Below are 21,867 nucleotides of genomic sequence, written 5' to 3'. Positions count from 1 at the left end.
GTTACGTTATTAAGTATAATTAAGCATGGAATGACAAATTAAATCTTTAATTATATGCTGGTCTTCTTTCCACTGTTTAATCTTAAAGTCTATTCTGTCCAATATTAATATGGCTACACCAGCTTTCATTTCATACATATTTTCATATCTGCTTATTTTCTCATACCCTTTTGCTTCCAGTCTTTTGGTATCTGTACACCCTCAGTTTGTACGTGTGAGAGTGTGTGTGTATGTGCACATGTGTGCTATCCAGGTTGACATTCGCTTTTAACTGGAGAATTCAGCTAATTTATTCTTATTGAAAACACACATAGTTATAGAAAACATATATATTTGGATTTATTTTTTATTTTGTACCTTCATTTTACCCTGCTTTTTCTGTTTCTTCTCTTTTTGTTGTTTTGTTTTCTATCCTGGATTGATTTTTCCTCTCTTCTTTCCTATATTTCTTTCTAGTAGCTGGGAATATGTATATTCTATTTCCATTTTTCTTCTGTTGTTCCAGGAACTTAAATACATATTTAATCTAATGATACCTGAAGTTAATCAATATTTATTGTCAACTAAACAATACATACAGTTTGGAATGCTTTAAATAATGATGACCACCACTGCACCCACCACTTAAATAATAACATATTATTTAATAGAAAAAACTAGACCAGAGCAAGGAGCTTAAGAATGCAGGGAAGAATGGGGCAGAATGCAATTTTAAATATAGTGGTCAATCTGGACGACATTGAGAAGCTATTTGAGCAAAGATGTGAAAGAGATGTTAACCATGCAGAATCTAGGACAACAACATTCCAGACAAAGGAATCAGCAAGTGCAAATGCCCTAAGGAAGGAACTAGGCTGGAGAATTCTAGAAACAACAAGGACAAAGGAGGGCAGTGTGATTGGAGCAGAGTGAGCTGGGGGATAGTACTAGAAAATGGAGTCAGACAAACAACGGAGGATGGGCTCAGGTTGGGCTTTGTGAGCCATTTTAAAGACATGTGGCTTTTACTTGGAGTAACATGTGAAGCCTTCAAAGGGTTTTGAGCAGAGAAATGACATGAATTGACTTTTACACTTCAAAGCCTCTCCCCTAATTTAAATAATAAGATACTAGAGAACTTTTCTTAAAACCAATATTTTATTTCCACAAATACATGCACATACAGATGTGTTTTACTTGTATAAAAGAGATAAGAAAATCTCATGGGAGATGGTTTTCAATATTTGCCTTCATGCTGACTATGCCTTTCTTAATCTAAGATTTGGTAGAAAAAAGGTAAAAGCATAGATAATCAGAAAGAAAAGTTATGCCCTTTTATCCAATTACTCCTCTTTTTGATGATAATCATTCTATCAGGTGTGATGGATATCTCAGCATGGTTTTTATTTGCATTTCCCTCATGACTAGTGACATTGAAAACTTTTCCATGTACCTGTTGGCCATCTGTATATATTCTTTGGAAAAAATGTCTATAAAGCTCCTCTGCCCATTTTTTAAATCAAACCATTTTCTAGCTATTGAGTTGTATGAGTTCTTTCTATCTTTTATAAGTTAACTCTTCATCATATACATGACTGACAATTTTTTTTTCCCAATTTGGTAGGTTGCCTTTTCATTTTGCTGTGCAGAAGCTTTTTTTTTTTTTTCTTAATGTAATACCACTTATTAATTTTTGCTTTTGTTACTTATGCTTTTGGTGTCATATCCAAAGAAGCATTGCCAAGACCAATGTCAAGGAGCTTTTCCTCATGTTTCTTTCTAGGAGTTTTATGGTTTTGGGTTTCAGGTTTAATTTTTAATCTAATTTGGGTTAATTTTTGTGAATGGTTAAAGATAAGGATCCTTTTTCATGCTTCTCCATGGGTTTTCCAATTTTTCCAATACTATTTATTGAAGGAATTATCCTTTATCCATTAAGTATCATGGCTTTCTTGTCAAATATACTTAACCATGAATGTTAGGGTTTATTTCTGGGCTTTCAATTATGTTCCATTTGTCTATGTGTCTGTTTTATGGTAGTACCATATTGATTTGATTTCTTTAACTTCATAGTATCATTTGAAATCACAAAATGCGATGCCTTTAGCTTTGTTCTTTCTTGGGATTGCTTTGGCTATACAGGGTATTCTGTGGCTCTATACAAATTTTAGGATTAATTTATCTATTTCTGTGAAAAATGCCACTAGGATTTTAACACGGATTGTATTGACTATATAAATGGCTCTGGGCCATATGGATGTTTTAACAATATAAATTCTCCTAATTCATGAATACAGAATATACAAACACAACAAATTATTGTGTCTTTTTCAATTTCTTTCAACAACATCTTATAGTTTTTCCATGTACATATCTTTCACTTCCTTAGTTAAATTTATTCCTACATATTTTATTGGTTTTGATGCTATTGTGAATGGGACTGGGTTTTTTGTTTGCTTTTTTGTTTTTCAGATAGTTCATTGTTAGTGTCTAGAAATGCAACTGACTTCTGTGATTTATATCCTGCAACTTCACTGAAATAGTTGATTAGTTCTAACAGTTTTTTGGTGGAGTCTTTAAGATTTTCTATATACAAGATCATATCATCTGCAGACAAATACATTTTTACTTCTTCCTTTCCAATTCATATGCCTTTTTTTCTTGACTAATTTCTCTTGCTAGGACATCTAGTGCTATATTAAGAGAGGTAGTGAGAGTAAGCACACTTGTCTTGTTCCTGATCATAGAGGAAAAGCTTTCAATCTTTCACCATAAACTATGGTGTTAGTTATGGGTTTGTCACATATGGCCTTCATTATGTTGGGGGTTGTTAAGAGTTTTTGTCATGAAAGGATATTATATTCTGTCAAATCTTTCTCTGTATCTATTGAGATGATCATATGATTTTTTTATTTGAAGATTTTTTGATCATATGATTTTTATCTTTCATTCTATTACTGTGGTGTGTCACATTTATTGATCTGCATATGATGAACCATCTTATTTCACCATGATGCTGACATCACTCTCATAATTTATTTTAAAAAACATTTTTAATTCCCCTAAATGTTTCCATATATATTTAAGCTATTTCTGATTTTTGCTATTAGAGACAACTCCAATGAATAGCTTTGCATTTACAACTTTTTTACTTCTTGCATTTCTTCCTGAGTATAAATGTCTAGATGTGATATTGCTATGTCAATTTTCTAATTTTCAACATTCCTAACTCTTTGGAATCTTCTTGTTCATTTGACTTTCTGGAAAATGATTGAATGTATTCTTTCAAAATAGTCACCCCCACCCTGTTGGTCAATAAATCCAAGTATTACCCAAGCTGTATAGTGTCAAAGAGTATTTAGCCAGGTGTGGACAGAGAAAGAACAAGCCAACTATCCTGAATCCTCTGGGATGTGTGCATGATGGTCTTCTCCCACAAGGAAAACAAAACAAAGACACGGCAAAAACTCAAAGAAAACTTTGGAAGGCTAAAACCTGCTATTCTTTGGTCTCAGCATTTCTGATGATTATTATGTCATTTGCAAATGATGGCCCAGGTTATTCTGCTCAGATAACACATATTTCTCTTCTCCAAAGATGTTAGCCTTTTATGTCTTCCTTCTAAATGTTCTTTAAAATGTTGTCTCCGGAGAAAAGAAAAGAATTAAAAACAAGGAAAAATTTCTGGCAGAACAGTATGATCTGCTCCATTAAATGTGCTCTGTCTTTCCTCCAGTTTCTCCCCACTTAATAACTCTTCAAAAAAAAAAAAATTACTGATAGAATTATTTTCCCTAATCTCTGTGTAGTTTAATTTGGAAACATTCCTAGACCAACATCCAAAATAAATTAGGGCAAGTGAAAAAGGTGAAGCTGACCTTAACCAAAATTCAAGTAATCATTCATGGTTGGTTCTGTCAGAAGAACTGATGATTGGAAGGCAGGACTGTGGTAGCAACTAAGAGAGAAAGGCTTCAACATCTCTTCACCTCTCTGAGTGGTGAGGAGCTTGCTGGTTGGAAGAGTGGAAATTGGGAGGCAGAGGACAAAGAGTGGAGTGGCATCCTATAAAGAACACCAAGTTGGGAATATAACAACTTTGGTTTGTGGGTTGAGACCCAACTGTTCCAACTATCAGCTTGGAACACATCATCACTTAGTGCTTACTCTCACTACCTCTCTTAATATAACACTAGAAGTCCCAGAAAGAGCAATTAGTCAAGAAAAAAAGGCATATGAATTGGAAAGGAAGAAGTAAAAATGTATTTGTTTGCAGATGATATGATCTAGTATTATCACTCAGAAGCAGTAGAGTATAATGGTCAAAAACCCAGGCTTTGGAATCAAGCAAAGGAAAAATAGAAGACCTTGTCCCCAAACTCAAGGAGCCTGGATATTGGAATTCTTTAGTAACTAAACAAAAAACATTAATTGTCAGAAAACTTCTGTTTATAGCAACGTCACTGCCAGTGGAGAGGAAGATTGACTCTACCTTTGAGTCGTGTGTCTGCTGTTTATTGGGACTCTGGTCTTGTCTAAGTTACTTTACTTTTCTCAGCCTGGGTGTCCTTACCTTTAAAATGAGGGTAATTATGCCTACTGAATAGGGTTGTAGTGGAGATTCAATTTATAAAGTACTCAGCAGAGTGCTTGACACAGAATGTTATAGCTATGATTGTATTATTATGATTATCCTTTCTAAATCACAATCGACTCATCTGTGAAAGAGGATGTTACCCGATGATTACTACAGTTACTTCTAATTAAATTTTAATTCAAGTATCTTACATTTAAAATACTGTGCAAGCACAAAATCTGCCCCTACACTTATAATTTAATCATAGTGTGTTAGCTTTAAAAAAATACATATGTTGTTCACTTGCAAAGTATTCTCAGATAAATAAGATCATCATGGTGAAATGCCTATCATCATAATTAGCAACAGAGCTCTCAACTACCATTTAACCCAATGAGGTACGGAACATGCACATTCAAACACAATGATCTCATCCCCTATCCTCACCTCTCTGAACTCTTTTCCTGCAACACTCTTTCTCCCCAGCCCTCCCCAGCCTCAGTAGCTTCCTCATTATCCCACTGAATAATGGATAATGCATAATCTCAACTTAGAGTGTTTATACTTACTATGTCCTCTTCCTAGAATATCCTACCCCTAGATGTTCACTGGTCTTGGTCCTTCATTTCTTGCAAGTCTCCCATCAGAAAGGATTTCCCTGACCACAACCCTCCATGTTTTTGGTCTTTATCCCTATATCCTTAGTATTTATTGCCCCATATATTACATATATGTTTGTTCTTATTGATGACCTTCACTATAAAGTATGTTCCATAATAGAAAAGATTTTGTTCCTGTTCCTGCCGGGATCCCCAGAGTCTAGAAGTATGCCTGGTATATAGAAGGAACTTAGTAAACATTTGACAGTTGAATGAATGAATGGAAAAGAAAGGAAGGAAGGAGGATGAAAATAAAGAAATAAAGACCCATGAAGAGTGGATCAAAGATTAAGAGTAATCTGTTATTCCTTTTCTAAAAAATATGTATATAATCTGTTAGGAGCCTTTATTACTTCAACTGAAAGGCACTTTTCTTTTCCCTTTTTTTTCCCTAGCCTTAGTGAGATGGTGAAGTTTTAATTCAAGCATATGTTTGACTGGCTGTAGAAAGAGTGGCAGGAGAGAATGTTTTAGGCTGGGCTATAATTTACTCATACAACTTTGTGAAGACTCTCAGCTCTGGAGGTCCTGCTATCGAGTGAAGAGAAGAAAACTGTGAGCTGAATCTTGAGATGTGGAAGCCCATCTCCATGCTGCCTCCCTGGAGTCCTGTTGCCCTTTCCCCTTTAAAGGGGCTGCTTGTTCCTCATTGAACAGAAAGCTGTAGGAGAAATGGGTTTTAATATTTAGTCTTCTTCGTCTTCAGCTGAATGAAGATAGGGACTAACCCATAACATAGAAATACAACCACTTTTGTTTCTATTCACAATAAAATTTTCTGATTTTTTTCTTAAATTTTAACGACCAGGAATTGAGTTTATTTTGCTTTAATAGTCTAAGCAAGTGTCATAAATTTAATTCCAGATCCAAGGAAAATCTGTGAGGAGAATTCTATTCAGATGTGCTCCCAAATAGAGAACAGACTTTAAGATGTTCCTGCTAGCATAAAGAGGGGTCAGAAAGACACCTTTGCAAAGAATTCCTAGTATTATGGTTTAGTCCTATGGTTCTTCCCTCTTTCTGCACTGTTCCTACTAATTACTCCAACAAACAAGAGTTCTCAGTGTTGAAAACAAAGAAAAAAAGCAGGCATAGGAAGAATGCTTATGTTTATAGACATTTTCTTATATTTACCATTTTATCAATGAGAGATACAATGGCTTATTTCAGCAACTCTTTGCTGGGTACCTGTATGTCCTAAGTTTGGGGCTAGATACAAGAAACAACAGGTGTATCTGAAATAGCTCCAGCCCATAAGAGGTTTTCAGCCTAGGACGGGAAACAGAGGAGTGTGGAGATTGGAGGTGGTAAAGGGTAATGCAGCGTAGCCATAGGATTGGAAGGAGGTGGCACATCATACACGCAGGGGGATGTGGACATCATTCATTTGCTGAACCTTTTTTGAATACTTATCTACAAGGCATCATTATAAACCAAATATTCTTAGTTCTGATTACAAAAACCCTGAGTTCCACTTATATTATTTTCTGCCTCCCATTTACAAAGTACAAAAGCTCATTTTTTTTTTTGTTTTTAAAGATTTTATTTATCTATTTGACAGACAGAGATCACAAGTAGGCAGAGAGGCAGACAGAGAGAGAGAGAGGAGGAAGCAGGCTCCCTGCAGAGCAGAGCCTGATGTGGGGCATGATCCCAGGACTCTGGGATCATGACCTGAGCCGAAGGCAGATGCTTTAACCCACTGAGCCACCCAGGCACCCCTTTCATGTATTTTTTTATATAATACATTATAGATTTTTTTACATACCAGATGCATACCAAAAAAGTTATGTGCACATTTTGAAAAATGATGTGAATTTTTAAGGACTATTTTTTAAAGAATGTTTGTATTATTATAACAGTAATGTCCTGCAATGTTTGGAAAATCACTGTTAACAATTTATTGTATTACACACACACATAGACACAAATACAGACATGCACAGACAAATGCACTTAGACAAACATACACTTCATACATAGTTGGGATCACGCAGAGGATGCAGTTTTGTCCTGTGCATTTTTCACTTAAAATGAAATACAAAATATACAAAGTAGGTACGTACAACCTTTCTATGTGAACATACCTGCAATAATAATCCAGTTCAAACAATGTTTTGTCAATTCTAACAAAGTAGAATTTGCTCTAAGGAATTCATCTATTACAACTCTGAACTTTTATCCTGCAGGGGTTTTTTTGTTTGTTTGTTTGTTTTCAGATTTGTTTATTTGAAAGAGAGAGAGAGAGAGAATATAAGAAGGGGGAGGGGAAAAGGGAGAGGGAGAGAATCTCAAGCAGACTCCCTGCTGAGCACAAAGCCCGACACAGGGCTTGACCTCATGACTCCGAAATCACAACCTGAGAGGAAAACAACCGACTGAGCCACCCAGGTGCCCCTCTCCTGCAGGTTTGTTTTTTTTTTAAGGTTTTATTTATTTATTTGTCAGAAAGAGAGAGACAGTACAAAGAGGGAGTAGCAGGCAGAGGGAGAAGCAGGCTCCCTGCTGAGCAAGGAGCCTGATTCAGGACTCGATCCTAGGACCCTGGGATCACAGCCTCAACCCAAGGCAGGTGCTTAACCTACTGAGCCACCTAGGCATCCCTCCTGCAGGTTTTATTAAAGCAGAATAAATTTTACAAATAAATTAGCTTGAGAAGTTCCTGTTTTCACCTGTAATAAAGAAACACTAAAATCTGAGACCTCTATTTTTTTTCCCTTTTTTCATAAAAGGGTACCAAGAAAGTTGTATATTCCTAACCTATTATGATAGTGTCCATGGCATAAAAGTTTAAATGTCATTAATAACAAATTTACAAATTTACCGGCAAAAAATTAGACAATCAATTGACTTGATAAAAATAAATTGTCCGGGGGCGCCTGGGTGGCTCAGTGGGTTAAGCTTCTGCCTTCAGCTCAGGTCATGATCTCAAGGTCCTGGGATCGAGCCCCGCATTGGGCTCTCTGCTCAGCAGGGGGCCTCCTTCCCACACACTCTCTGTCTGCCTCTCTGTCTACTTGTGATCTCTCTCTCTCTCTTTCTCTCTCTGTCAAATAAACAAATAAATAAAATCTTTTTAAAAAAATAAATTGTCCAGCATGATATTTTAAAAACTCAGAATAATCATTTTTAGAATGTTAATTTTTCCTATTAGAAAAGTAATACATAATGCAATTAGTAAAAAGAAAAAACAATCAATAATAGCAATACCACTCCAAGATATCTTTTCTAACATTTTGCTGAATTTTCATTTTTCCATTCAAATGATTAAAAAGTTATAATCACACATTTTATCTCCTGACTTTCAGTTAACATTATAAAAATTGTTAAACCCCTCTATATAATTTTAAAACACTGTTTTAATAAATAATATCCATCATATAAATGGATCATGACTTAACTAATTACCTATTATTCAACATTATACATGTTTCCAGGTTTTTTAGTGAAAGTGAAAAGATTTGTACACGAAGCTTTTTCTATATTTAGGCTATTTTCTCTAGGTCAGTGTGATTTTTTTTAATTTTATTTATTTATGTGGGTGGTAGGTAAGGGAGGGGGCAGAGGGAGAAGGACAAGCAGACTCTTCGGCACTGAGTGTGGAGCCCAACAACGGGCTTGATCCCAGGACCTTGAGATCATGACCTGAGCCAAAATCAAAAGTTAAGTGCTTAACTGACTGAGCCACCCAGTCACCACAATGTGATCGTTTTTCAATACATCAACTTGGCTAGCCTACAGTCCTGTTACTCAATCAAACACTAATCTAGGTATTGCTCTGAAGACATTTTGTAGGTGTGATTAAAGTCATAATCAATTGGTTTTAAGAAAGGAAAATTATCCTAGATACTCTGGGTAACCTCGCTCAATCAGGTGAAAGGACTGAAAAGCAGAACTGAGGCTTTCCTGGGAGAAGAAATTCCTCCTATGGACTACACCTTCTGCTCATACCATGCCCGAAAAGTTCCAGCCTGTCCTTCCTGATGGCTCACCCCACAGATTTCGGACTTGCCTAGCCAAACTCCACAACCCACAAGCCAATTCCTTGCAATAAATCCCTTAATGTCTATTTGCTACTGGTTCTGCTTCTCTGGTCCAACCCTGATGGATTCATTTATGTTCTCAGGAATATACATACTACATCAAAAGTCTCACCCAATAGAAAGTCCAAAATACTATTCCTGTCACTTTCCTCTTATAACTTTCTCCATGATTTTTTAAAAATATTTAGATGATGTCTTTCTTGCTGACTAATCTCACATAGCCTAAAAGTGGGCAAGTAGAGGGAATCATGTTTGACTAAAGACCTGTATAACAGCTAAGCTAAGACAAATAGCACTCAGAACCAGCCATATTGGTGGAATTTGTTCTGCCTGTGTGCTAAACAAAGTGTAACTAAGATGGTCTGAATCTTTCCCCAGCAGCATTGGCAGTAGCCTCAAAGTGTCTCAGCTAACACTTCATTATCCAGGCAACCCAAGGATTTGTAAGATACCAATCTTTCCACTGGGCTGATTATTTACATGGACTCTTTCTATTTATAATGTAATATCAAACCCAAACAAAAAGATTTCACAGGGGCACCCAGGTGGCTCAATCATTAAGCGTCTGCCTTCAGCTCAGGTCATGAACCCAGGGTCCTGGGATCCAGCCCTGCATCAAGCTTCCTGCTCCCTCTCCCTCTGCCTGCTGCTCTGCCTACTTGTGCTATTTCTCTGTCTGTCAAATAAATAAATAAAATCTTAAAGAAAAAAAAAAGATTTCACACACACCTATGTGCATATATACACATATCTACCTAAACACATATTAACTTTTTTTTACTTTTTTTCTACTTTTTTTTTTTTTGTATAGTTGAGACACAGCATTACATTAGTTTCCAATGTATGATATAGTGATTCCACAAGTTTATAGATTAGGCTGTGCTGACAAGTGTAGCTACCGTCTGTCACCATACAACACTATCACGGTATCATTGAATGTCTTCCTTATGCTGTGCCTTTCATTCCCATGACATATTCATTCTATATTAGCTTTCGGATACCCATATTCACCTTGTCTCATATAGACCCTTACAGTTTTCCAATTATTCTTTATAATCTCTTTTCAGACTTCACCTACTTTATATATGAAAAATGTTTTTAATGACTTTAGATAGAAGAGAAAATGCTCTTACAAATAATAAGTATATGCCAAGCAAGAGTATGTAAACTGATTTCTTATAAAGTCATGTGTGCCATTCTTATTCTGAAAAGTTTAACAGGATACTAATATCACAGCAAGACTTAGTCAGTTTTGTTTTCCATAGAGTGCATGTAATTCTTTATATATTTAGATCAGGTATGCTATTGTATATCCACCACAGTGCTTAGGAACAACTACAGATTTGAAGAGGAGGTTTTTAGAAGCCTATTAAAAATTGGCCTCAGGTAAAAGAATTGCACTATTCCTAGAGTTCCTTCTGTCTTCTAAAGTGAATGGTTCTGGCATTTGAAATGATTATGAAATGATGGAGAATTCTCCATCTACAAAAAAGAATGAGCAAGATAAGAAATAACACACCATGACATTATTTATACATGTAATTCCTTTAGATCTGAAGCTTAGATAGCTAAAGTGTGACACAGTTGAGGAAGTCTATGTGTTTTACCAAGCTGGAGACACCTGTGGGGCACACAGATAACACTATGTAACTGGCAATTAGAAATTTAGGCCTGGACTGCAAAAGTGAGGTTAATAAAAATATAATGTGTCCACATGAAGTCAAGTGGATATGTTTTAGTGTTCGATGTACCCAATGTCATGATCTGCAAACATCAGTGAATGTGCTGAATGAATGAATCCATCTTTTTTTCCCTTTGATAAGCAGTGAGCTGCAAATGGAAGTTGATATAGAAAGCTCTTTCCACTAATGGTACTTTCTACAAAAGTCTCCCTGTTCTGACATACTTTAGGGTCTACCCGGATTTTTAAGAAAAGAAAGGAGGAAAGAAAGCAAGAAAGTGAGAAGGAAGGACGGAAGGAAGGACGGACAGACAGACAAGACTTTGGGAAAAGGTGTTCTATAAAATGAATAAAATCTTGCTTAAAGGGGTGCCTGGGTGGCTCAGTGGGTTAAGCCTCTGTCTTTGGCTCAGGTCACAATCTCAGGGTCCTGGGATCAAGCCCCACATCGGGCTCTCTGCTGAGCGGAGAGCCTGCTTCCCCTTCTTTCTCTGCCTGCCTCTCTGCCTACTTGTGATCTCTCTTTCTCTATCTGTGTCAAATAAATTTTAAAAAAAATCTTCATTAAAATCCAGAAGCTTCACAACCTCCCCACAAGTGAACTGAGGAATTCAATGTACTTTGAGGGCAAGATCCTGGACCTCTGGAAAAATGGCACTTCATCTTTTTCATGTGTATATCCCCATGGTAGGTGCTCAATAACTAATTACAGAAGGAAAGAAGTGAGGGAGGAAGAAAAGAAAGAATTGAGGGAGAGAGGGGAGCAGGGAAGACTTGTGATGACTTTTGAATTCTGGGAGTTTTTTAATATCTTTCAGTATCTTAGAGTCCTTTATCTATCTATCATCTATTTTAACGACAGCAAAATGTCACATTTACCAGTTGATAAATATTGTCATTAAATATTATACAAAATGATCAGAACTAAGTGGGATGGTGGGAGAAAAGAGGGAAAAATTGTTTCAGGACCAAGAAATATAGTTACTAGCTGGGATTTGAGGTTCAGAATTCTTTATTCAGATACACTTAAAAAGTAAGAATCAACGCTAAAACCATATATTGCACTTAGGTTATTATATATTTTATAAATATCTATTTTATCATGTTGAACAGATGGTCAAAATCAAGTTTCAGGCAGTTACCAAGTAACTTTGTGTGACCTAAACCCATAACTCACTTTCAGAATAGTTGTACATTTGGAATGGAACCATTGGGCACACATGACTAATCTCCATTCTCTGGTAGAGCAACTTTATACCATGCAAATAAGTGGACAATCTATAAGTGAGACCCAGGATTTATGCAATTTCCAAGTTCTAAAGATAAGTAATGTATTTTAATGGTCTTAATGTTTTTAAAATCTCAGGTGCTATTTCTATGACAAAAATGGATTCCAGATCACACCACAAGCATATATTATGTATATATTAGATGGATTAACTTAACTGAAGTAATTCCCTTGATGACTCTGATTTACATACAGATTTTTAGCTGAAAGTTTCACACACCATGAAATACCCATCAGCCTTAAAGAATAACTCATTAAGAGTACGGATTTTGCATAATTAATCATAATAAGTGAATAAATGGGGAAAAATCAAGTAGTGTATGGTTAACTACTCTGGCATCAGCATACTTATTTCCCAAATAAGTGAAATCTCATTTCTTTGTCAGTGTCTACTTCTGATTGGGGAACTACTTCTCTCTCTCAAAAAATATTTTTTAGATATTTTATTCACTTTTTATTGTCCAAATATGCCACTTATTTTATATACATTATGCTAAATAGGACATTTTTCTATGCATAGTCTCCAAACCCACTGGTTAAAAATAAAAATAACTACAGAGAAATAAAAGAATACAAATTTTTAATTCAATTAATTAACATGTATTGTATTATCGGCTTCAGAGGAAGAGGTCAGTGATTCATCAGACTTACATAATAACCAGTGCTCATTATATCATGTGCTCTCCTTAATGTCCATCACCCAGTAACCGATTCCCCTATTCCTCCAGCAACCCTCAATTTGTTTCTTATGATTAAGAATCTCTTATGGTTTCTCTCCCTCTCTGATTTTGTCTTGTTTTATTTTTCCCTCCTTTCCCCATGTTCCTCTGTTTTGTTTCTTAGATTGAACATATGAGTGAGATCATGTGGCAATCGTCTTTCTCTGATTGACTTATTTCGCTTAGCATAATACCCTCTAGTTCCATCCACGTCATTGCAAATGGCAAGATTGCATTTTTTAAAGCTGAGTAATATCCCACAGTATATATATACGCCACATCTTCTCTCTCCAATCCTCTGTCAGTGAACATCTGGACTCTTTCTATAGTTTGGCTATTGTGGACACTGCTGCTATAAACATTTGGGTGCACGTGCTCCCTTCGGATCACTACATTTGTATCTTTAGGGTAAATACCTAGTAGTGCGATTGCTGGGTCATAGGGTAGCTCTATTTTCAACTTTTTGAGGAAGCTCCATACTGTTTTCCAGAGTGGCCGGACCAGCTTGCATTTCCACCAATAGTGTAAGAGGGTTCCCCTTTCTCCACATCCTCACCAACATCTGTCATCTCCTGACTTGCTAATTTTAGCTATTCTGACTGGTTTGAGGTGGTATCTCATTATAGTTTTGATTTGTATTTCCTGAGGCCAAATGACATGGAACACCTTTTCATGTGTCTATTGCATTTGTATGTCTTCTTTGGAGAAGTGTCTGTTCATGTCTTTTACCCATTTTTTGATTGCATTGTTTGTTCTTTGGGTGTTCAGTTTGATAAGTTCTTTATAGATTTTAGATACTATTTTGAATATTTTGGATACATACCTTTATCTGATTTGTCATTTGCAAATGTCTTCTCCCATTCTGTCAGTTGTCTTTTGGTTTTGTTGACTGTTTCTTTTGCTTTGCAAAAGTTTTTATCTTGATGAAGTCCCAATAGCTCATTTGTGCCTTTGTTTCCCTTGCCTTTGGAAATGTGTCTAGCAAGAAGTTGCTGCAGCTGAGGTCACAGAGGTTGCTGCCTGTATTCTCCCTTGGATTTCGATAGGTTCCTGTCTCACATTTAGGTCTTTCATCCATTTTGACTCTATTTGTGTGTGTGGTATAAGGAAATAGTCCAGTGTCATTCTTCTGCATGTAGCTGTCCAATTTCCACAACACCATTTGTTGAAGAGACTGTCTTTTTTTTCATTGGATATTCTTTCCTGCTTTGTCAAAGATTAGTGGACCATAGAGTTGAGGGTCCATTTCTGGGTTATCTAAGGAAAACAAATATTTTTAAAAACTAAAACATTAAAGGGCACCTGGATGGCTCAGTTGGTTAAGCATCCAACTCTTGATTACAGCTCAGGTCATGGTCTTGGGGTGGCAGATTCTAGCCCTATGTCAGGCTACATGCTCAGGAGGAAGTCTGCTGCAGATTCTCTCTCTCTCTGTCCCTCCCCCCACTCACGCTCTCTCTTACTCTTTCTCTCTAAGTAAATAAATCTTAAAAAAAAAAAAACTAAAAAATTAAATGATATATTAAGGACATTTATAACATTTTCATGCCAGCTAAAGTTTGAAAGTAATAGAAGGACATATTATAAGTTTTGCATAATAGTTTTTTGTTCTTTGAAAAATTCTCAAAAGTCTCTAAGAACTTTTTTAAGTCTGATTCTTTATTCCCCAGGTGACAAGATGTTTGCGCCTTCTTACTTTTAGGCCCCATTAAGATTTGTCTTTTATGCTGGCTCTGCTACTTGCTCACCATTTAACTTTGGAATAGTCAAGCCCCAGTTTTCTCATTTGTAAAATGAAAACCAGAATACCTGCCTCATAGGTGTTTGTGAGGATTTGAAGAAAGATCATAAAGTGCCTCGTACAGGACCTGGCCCATTGTACGCAGCTAGTACTTGGTGGCATTTGTAGTGGAAATAGAGGAGGAAGTGCTGTTGGCCATTGATTGCCAACCCAAAAAATCAGAGAAGTGTTTCCTGGGATCCACTAACTGAATGTGGGATTGGGGTTTTCAGTGGTAGTGTGCTACAGCTGGCTTGCTCTGGGTTGGAGAGCCAATTGCTAAATAGTCATCAATTTCTCAAGTTTGGCAGTTGTAGAAGCATTTACACCATAGAAATTGGCAAGTGCTGTAAACCAGGGGCTCCTCCCACACTACATATTACCCAAAACACTGATGGTTTTAAGCCTTAGCTTATGAAGTTTTCTTATTAAAGAAATTTGTTTAACTTCAGATTGTACTTATGGCTGCACATTTCAATAAATCCTTTATGTACATGATTTAAGCTTAACTTATGGGTTGCCCCAAGTGAAAACTAAAGGCAGACCTAGTATGCAGTACTCTGCTCTGCTGCTTCCACCTGCTTAATAATAAGCTGCACTTCATTTCTCAAGGCTTTTACTCGCTTTTTCATGGTTTTCTACACCAGGTTGTCACTCAAAGAGGCAGTGGAAAGAGTTTAAAAAAAAAATCTCAGGGGTGCCTGGGTGGTTCAGGGGTTAAAGCCTCTGCCTTCGGCTCAGGTCGTGATCCCAGCGTCCTGGGATCGAGCCCTGCATCGGGCTCTTTGCTCAGCATGGAGCCTGCTTCCCTTCCTCTCTCTCTGCCTGCCTCTCTGCCTACCTGTAATCTCTGTCTGTCAAATAAATAAATAAAATCTTAAAAAAAAAATCTCTACAACTATTTTTTTAAAGCCTGTGTGTGTGTTGTGTGTGTGTATACTTATACCTTACCTATGTCTATATCTATACCTGTATACTTTGGGAAGGACAAAACTTGTGTGCAGCAACCAAACTAAGTGTGCTCTGTCCTGGACACAGAAGAAGGTTGCATTTTCCAACATAAAGGGATAGGGGAGGACTCATGTGACTAGTTCTGGCCTAAGGAATATGAGTGGAAGTTTTGTACAACATCCAAATCTGGTCCTTAACAAAATTTCTCACGCAATCTTTTCTTCTCTCTTTCAGTCACTCCCCGTCTCCTTCACTCCCTTTCCTCCCCGTCTCTTTTCCCCAAATATGGAACTGGATATCCAAAATAGCAATATGAGATATCTAAGACACCTCTGAGAAGAGTTGCCCCTAGAGAATGACTGACCTGCCCCAGACAATGACATGAGTGAAAGTTAACTGACAGTGTGCTTTGCCCCTGAGAGATCAAAGATGTCTTATTACAACAAAATCAACTCGTAAATATTATCATCCTCCCCCCACATTTCTACAACTAATCTCCAGAAAGAAGGGGTGGGCAGGAGGTCTATATTCTGGGAAGCTTGGATTTGTGATATTTCCATTCTCCACAGTTGGATTTTTTCTTTAAAGAATGTTCACAAGAATAAATTTAATGCATAGTTTACTGTAGAAAAATCTGGATAAAGAAGCATACAAATTCTTTAAAATCTTTTGAAATATACTGTTTATGAAAGAGATGTGGGACTAAGTCAGTTTTCTAAGAACTTCCAGTTTTAATAAGCAAAGCAGATTTTTTTGTTAATTGAACATTTTATGTATTAAACTAATGTCTAAGTAAGTAAAATGTAAACTATAGGATTGTCTGGTGAGTTATATTCACACTTCTTGATACATCACGTTAAACCTTGCTATAATGAATACGTCAAGTGTCTTTAAGCTCCTTTTGTATATTTTGTTAAAAAGATATTATGAACTCCTGAAGAAACTAATTAACTGAGAATTTTTAAAAATTGGGTTTTCCTCACTGCTTTGCCCCTCACCTGCTGTTAAGACCTTGAGCAAGTCATTCACCCTCTCTGAGTCTCAGTTCTTCACCTAAGCTGAGAAAGTTCCAAATAGATGATTCTTTATACCCAAGAGTATACTTAAAGTCTGAAATATTACAATTAAGTGTTATTGAATTTATAGACTTGCTTTTTAAAAATATATTGGTAGTAGTAGTATACCAAAGTTCTTGATCAGGTACATATCCAGGGCCTGAGAATGATATTGTTCCAATGCAAAATATGGTCTCCTTTGTAACAATTTCTTTTATAATATGGTTTCCAGAACAGTAATGTTTTGAAAAGTCTTTGAAATCACCCCATATTAGTAAGAAAATGATGCAAAAAAATTTTATTTCTGGTTGTGCTATGAATGAGACTAAAATATTTCCTTAAAAGCACAGTTTTAGAAGAATCACTAATTGAAATACACATCTTTAAAAGTATGTTTGCTTTTCAGGTAATCTGTAATCTCAGGCAATTTCATGATTTTAAAACTCTACTAAATGCTTGAGAGATAAATCAGTAGGAAGTTCATGAATAGATCTCAGCTTATATTTCTTGAGCACCTTCTATAAGCCAAGCTCTGTTTTCGACACTGTATGAAAAGATAAAACTTTATGGGGAAGACATTCCTCTGTCCTCAAGGACAGAATATAAAATATAAAATAACTTTAACATAAGGCAGGTCATAAAACCTGGTGAAAACATAAGCTAAATGTATAATTCAGAAAAAGGGAGTGTCACAGCCAAGCTATCAAGGAGGCTTAATATAGAATTAGGTGTGTGGCTGCATCTTGAAGATTAATAGAATTCTGGCAGATGGAAATGGAGAGAGTATTCTTAGCTAATGGAATAGAAGGAGAAAATGTGCAAAGGTAAGAAAATGTGGTATAATCTTAGAAAAAAGTACATTGGGTAGATTTAACTAAACTATAGAGAGTGGAATAAGAACTTGTGAGAGGTTACATTGGGCAGCTGAATTATGGAGGGCTCTAAACACCAGGCTGAAGAATATGTACTCAATGTGAAATACATTGGTGGATCACTGAGGATTTTGGTTGGGGGATAACAAGCTGGCTGAAGGTGAGGTAAATTCATGCTGATATCAGTAGCGTAAGGAGAAGACAAAGTATTGGGGCAATCGAGTATCAATGGAAGTAATTAGACTCGGACCATTGGATTGCAGATTGCTTAGATTCAAATTTCTTGCACTTTTTCAAAGTCCCAAATGCTCTCAAAGGATTCTGTGGGAAAAGCTGTCCCGTTGGTTCCATGCTGATGCCCTAAATGCCTCATTTTCTGTGATAGTTATCAAAAGTAGAGATTGCCCATCATATTATCAAGATTAAGAGAAAAAAATAGCTCCAAATATGCTTCATTTCCAAAGTAGAAACAGCACTCTTCCCTACCCCCCATGAATAAATAAAAACTTAAAAGATTAAATTGTGTTCTATAGGCCCAGGAATCCTCCAGTGCTTTCATCTGCAAAACAGAAGATCATATTGTGCTAAGAGAAGCTGTCTACATTTTGTTTCTCAGCCTTCTTTTAAATCTACTGCCCCTTTCTGCTAAACCCAGAAATATATGACCCTTTTTAAATGTTACTTGAGATTTCAATATAAAATAATAATTAAGAAGACATAAAACAATCTGAAGGGTTTGAAGAGGTCGGGGGGTGGGAGGTTGGGGGAACCAGGTGGTGGGTATTAGAGAGGGCATGGATTGCATGGAGCACTGGGTGTGGTACAAAAACAATGAATATTGTTATGCTGAAAATAAATTTTAAAAAATGATAAAAAAAAAAAAAAAAGAAGACATCAAAGGAGTTCTTCACCATCTTTCCTTCTTCCTGGCTGCCAGAGCCATGAAGGTCCACCTGTGCTGTTTCAGTGGGTATAAGACCTACCCCAGATATGGAAGGCCCAATGCCAGGACTGACAGGAAGGTTTCCCAGTTTCTTAATGCAAAATGCCGGTTGCCTCTCCTAAGAAGAATCCTCAGCAGATAAACTGGACTATCCTCCACAGAAGAAAGCACAAAAGGACAGTCAGAAGAAAGTCAAAGACAAGAATGTTTCACATTGAGTACATATTTTCAGCCTGGTATTTAGAGCCCTCCATAACTCAGCTGCCCAATGTAACCTCTCACAAATTCTTATTCCACTCTCTATAGTTTAGTTAAATCTACCCAATGTACTTTTTTCTAAGATTATACTACATTTTCTTACCTTTGCACATTTTCTCCTTCTATTCCATTAGCTAGGAATACTCTCTCCTTTTCCATCTGCCATTTGTGCAGTCAAATTCCAGAAGGTCATCATTGTGCCATCTCTTGCTGATAGAATGACCAAGAGGAATCAGAAACCTGAAGTTAGGAAAGCTCAACAAGAACAAGCCATCAGAGCTGCCAAGGAAGTGACAGAGGCTAAGCAAGTGTCTTTTAGACAGCAATGGCTGGCAGCTTCGAAGTTTCCCATAAGGCAGCAGCTAAGTGAGAGATTGAGAAGCCCATGAAGCTTTCTGAGTGCTGGGTTGGTGGAAAACACTAAGTTGGCAGATCAGATTTTTAAATAAACATCTGACTATTTTAAAAAAAATGAATACATCAAAGTAGAACTAATAAACAAATTCAGTAAATTTGCAGGATACAAAATCAATGTACAGAAATCTGCTGCATTTTTCTACACCTGTAATGAAGCAGCAAAAAGAGAAATTTTTAAAAATCCCATTTAAAATTGCACCAAAAATAAGATATCTAGTAATAAACTTAACCAAAGAGGTGAAAGACCTGTACTCTGAAAACTATAAAACACAGAAGAAACTGAAGACGACACAAAGAAGTGGGAAGACATTCCATGCTCAAGGATTGGAAAACAAATATTGTTAAAATGTCTACACAACCTGGCTCTAAAGCCAGATGGCAGAGAAGTTGGAGACCCTGTTTCAACTAGTCCCGAAAGTGAGTTAATGATCTACCAGAACACTCTGAACACCCATGAAATCAGCCTAAGATGTAGGATTATACACTTCTGCATCTCTATAGGGGCAGAAGGCTCCAAGGGAGAGGTAAAGAGGAGTGGGAATTGGACTGATACCTGAGGATAAACAGAAGGGGGAGGGAGTCACCAGAAGAGACCCATTAGGAAAGTAATATCACAATACAAGAGTGCCCTGTGATTGGGGACCAGCATTAACTTGGAGTCTGGTTAAAAGCACTCAAAAAGAGCAAAAGATCTTAAGGGCAACTGGCAGAATCAGGCAATCATTGGCAGGGCCTAAGGCCATGGACCCAGGACGGTCACCACCAGTGACCACCCATGCCAGACAGTGCAGTAAAGCCTCCAGGCCATGGTCCCTGAGCCCTGGCTTTCGTGAGAGAGTCTGGGGTGGTCACCAGCCTGCGCTCTCTAGAACCACAGCCTTTTGCACTTTGCATGTGCACTATGAGACCAGGGCCTGAACCACACTCTCCACCCTCCCCTGAGAGAGCTCAGTGAGGGCAGTAGCTGGTGGTCTCTAGGACCAGCCAAGAGTGGGAACACTCCCAGCTCGGGCTTGAAAATCTAAGCACACTATCTCTGGTTGGGATCTCTCAGGCAGTCTGGACCCCAGACAGCAGTGCAGCAAAGATAGCCACTGGAAGCAGACTCCCTGGACCAATACCGCTCACAGTTTTAGTAGCACACAGGTGCAGAGACAAGCGGGCTCTTGAACCACCTCTGAGACAGTGGCTGGGGACATGCACTGCCTGTGGGAGGTTGCACGGCTCAGCAGAGTTTGCAGAAGGGGGAGTCTGTATGTTCTGGACCACCCAGAGAGGAGCAGACTGAGGCTTCTCTCTGAGACAGAGGTCTGGATGCACTTCGCTTTCCACTAAACCTCAGAAAAGCTGCAAAAAGCTGACAAAGAACAAAAACCTCCAGAGAACAAAAGCCTGAAAAACCGGTTTCCACAGAGCCCAGTCCCTTGATAGGGAGCAGGAGGACTCAACCCAAGCAAGACTGACTGAGAAACAAGACAGCAGACCCCTCTCCCAGAAGGCCAGCTGAAAGAATGAGGACAACCTCCACAGAGCCCCCATAAAACTTTAAAACCCCAATATCTGGAGAAAACTAGATATTAATCTCCCGGTATTGCCCTAAAACCTGTATATTTCATAGATACAACTTTTATTTTTAATTCGCTCTCACTATTCTCATTCTTTTTAATTTTTTTAACCTATTTACCATTATGAGAGGTTCAGTACAACAAATTCCATAATAACCTTTTAACTTGAACTTTTTTTCATACATAGACCTGTGTTTTTCTTTTGCTTTTCTATTTTTTTAATATAAATATAGATATAAGCTTCACAGTAATCCTCTTTCCCTAATCAACACTACCCCTATATATAAACCAGTTTTAATCTCCCTTTATCTCTGGAAAGTTGACTCCTTTAACAAAGATATCAAGATACACCCAGGAAGAATCAAAATAACCTTCCTCACCCACATTGAGGAATTATAAGCACCATCCCATCTTTTTCTTCTGTCAGTATTTCTGTGTATTTGTTTTTGTTCTGGTATTATATAAATCTTATAGTAGAGGTTCATTTTCGCTGGGTTCTCTTTTTTTTTTTTTTCCATGTCACTTACTTTTGTCGGTCTTTTTGTTTGTCCATTATTGTTTGTATGACTTATAAATCTTATCTTTGGGGCCCATTCTGGCTGGGGCTTCTCTCTTTTTTTTCTGTCTCTCTCTTTCTCTCACTGTTTTTCTTTTTACTTTCTTTTTGGTGGTGACTTCTAATTGCTCAGAAGTGTTCCAGGGTGCACCTTACCTGGATCACGGTTGATATACTCAGCTACACATCCCCTCAACCACCTCTCACCAAAAATGACTAGGAGGAGGAATGCCCAACAGAGGAAAAACTCAGACACTGTGCCCTCTCCATCAGAGCTATTGGATATGGACATAAACAGTATGTTGAAAAGGGAATGTGCGGGGTAACAATTATCCAGGCAATGGCTAGGTTGGAGAAAACCATTAGTGACAACATGGAATTGATTAGGGCAGAAATGAAAGCCACCCAGAAAGAAGTTTAAAATGCTACCAATGAGATTAAATTTAATCTAAACTCTCTAACAGCTAGGGTAACTGAGGCAGAAGATAGAATTAGTGATCTAGAGGACAAAATGATAGAGAAAAA

General features: G+C 37.2%; 1 pseudogene; it reads left to right on the top strand.

The window, feature by feature from the left end:
- Nucleotides 1–18,544: 18,544 nt before the first annotated feature.
- Nucleotides 18,545–19,228, top strand: LOC111155962 (annotated as a pseudogene).
- Nucleotides 19,229–21,867: the final 2,639 nt, after the last annotated feature.

Source organism: Enhydra lutris, unplaced genomic scaffold (assembly GCF_002288905.1).
Source record: "Enhydra lutris kenyoni isolate GAN:26980312 unplaced genomic scaffold, ASM228890v2 scaffoldscaffold3, whole genome shotgun sequence".
Taxonomy (NCBI): Eukaryota; Metazoa; Chordata; class Mammalia; order Carnivora; family Mustelidae; genus Enhydra; species Enhydra lutris.
This window is presented reverse-complemented; position numbering and strand designations above follow the sequence as displayed.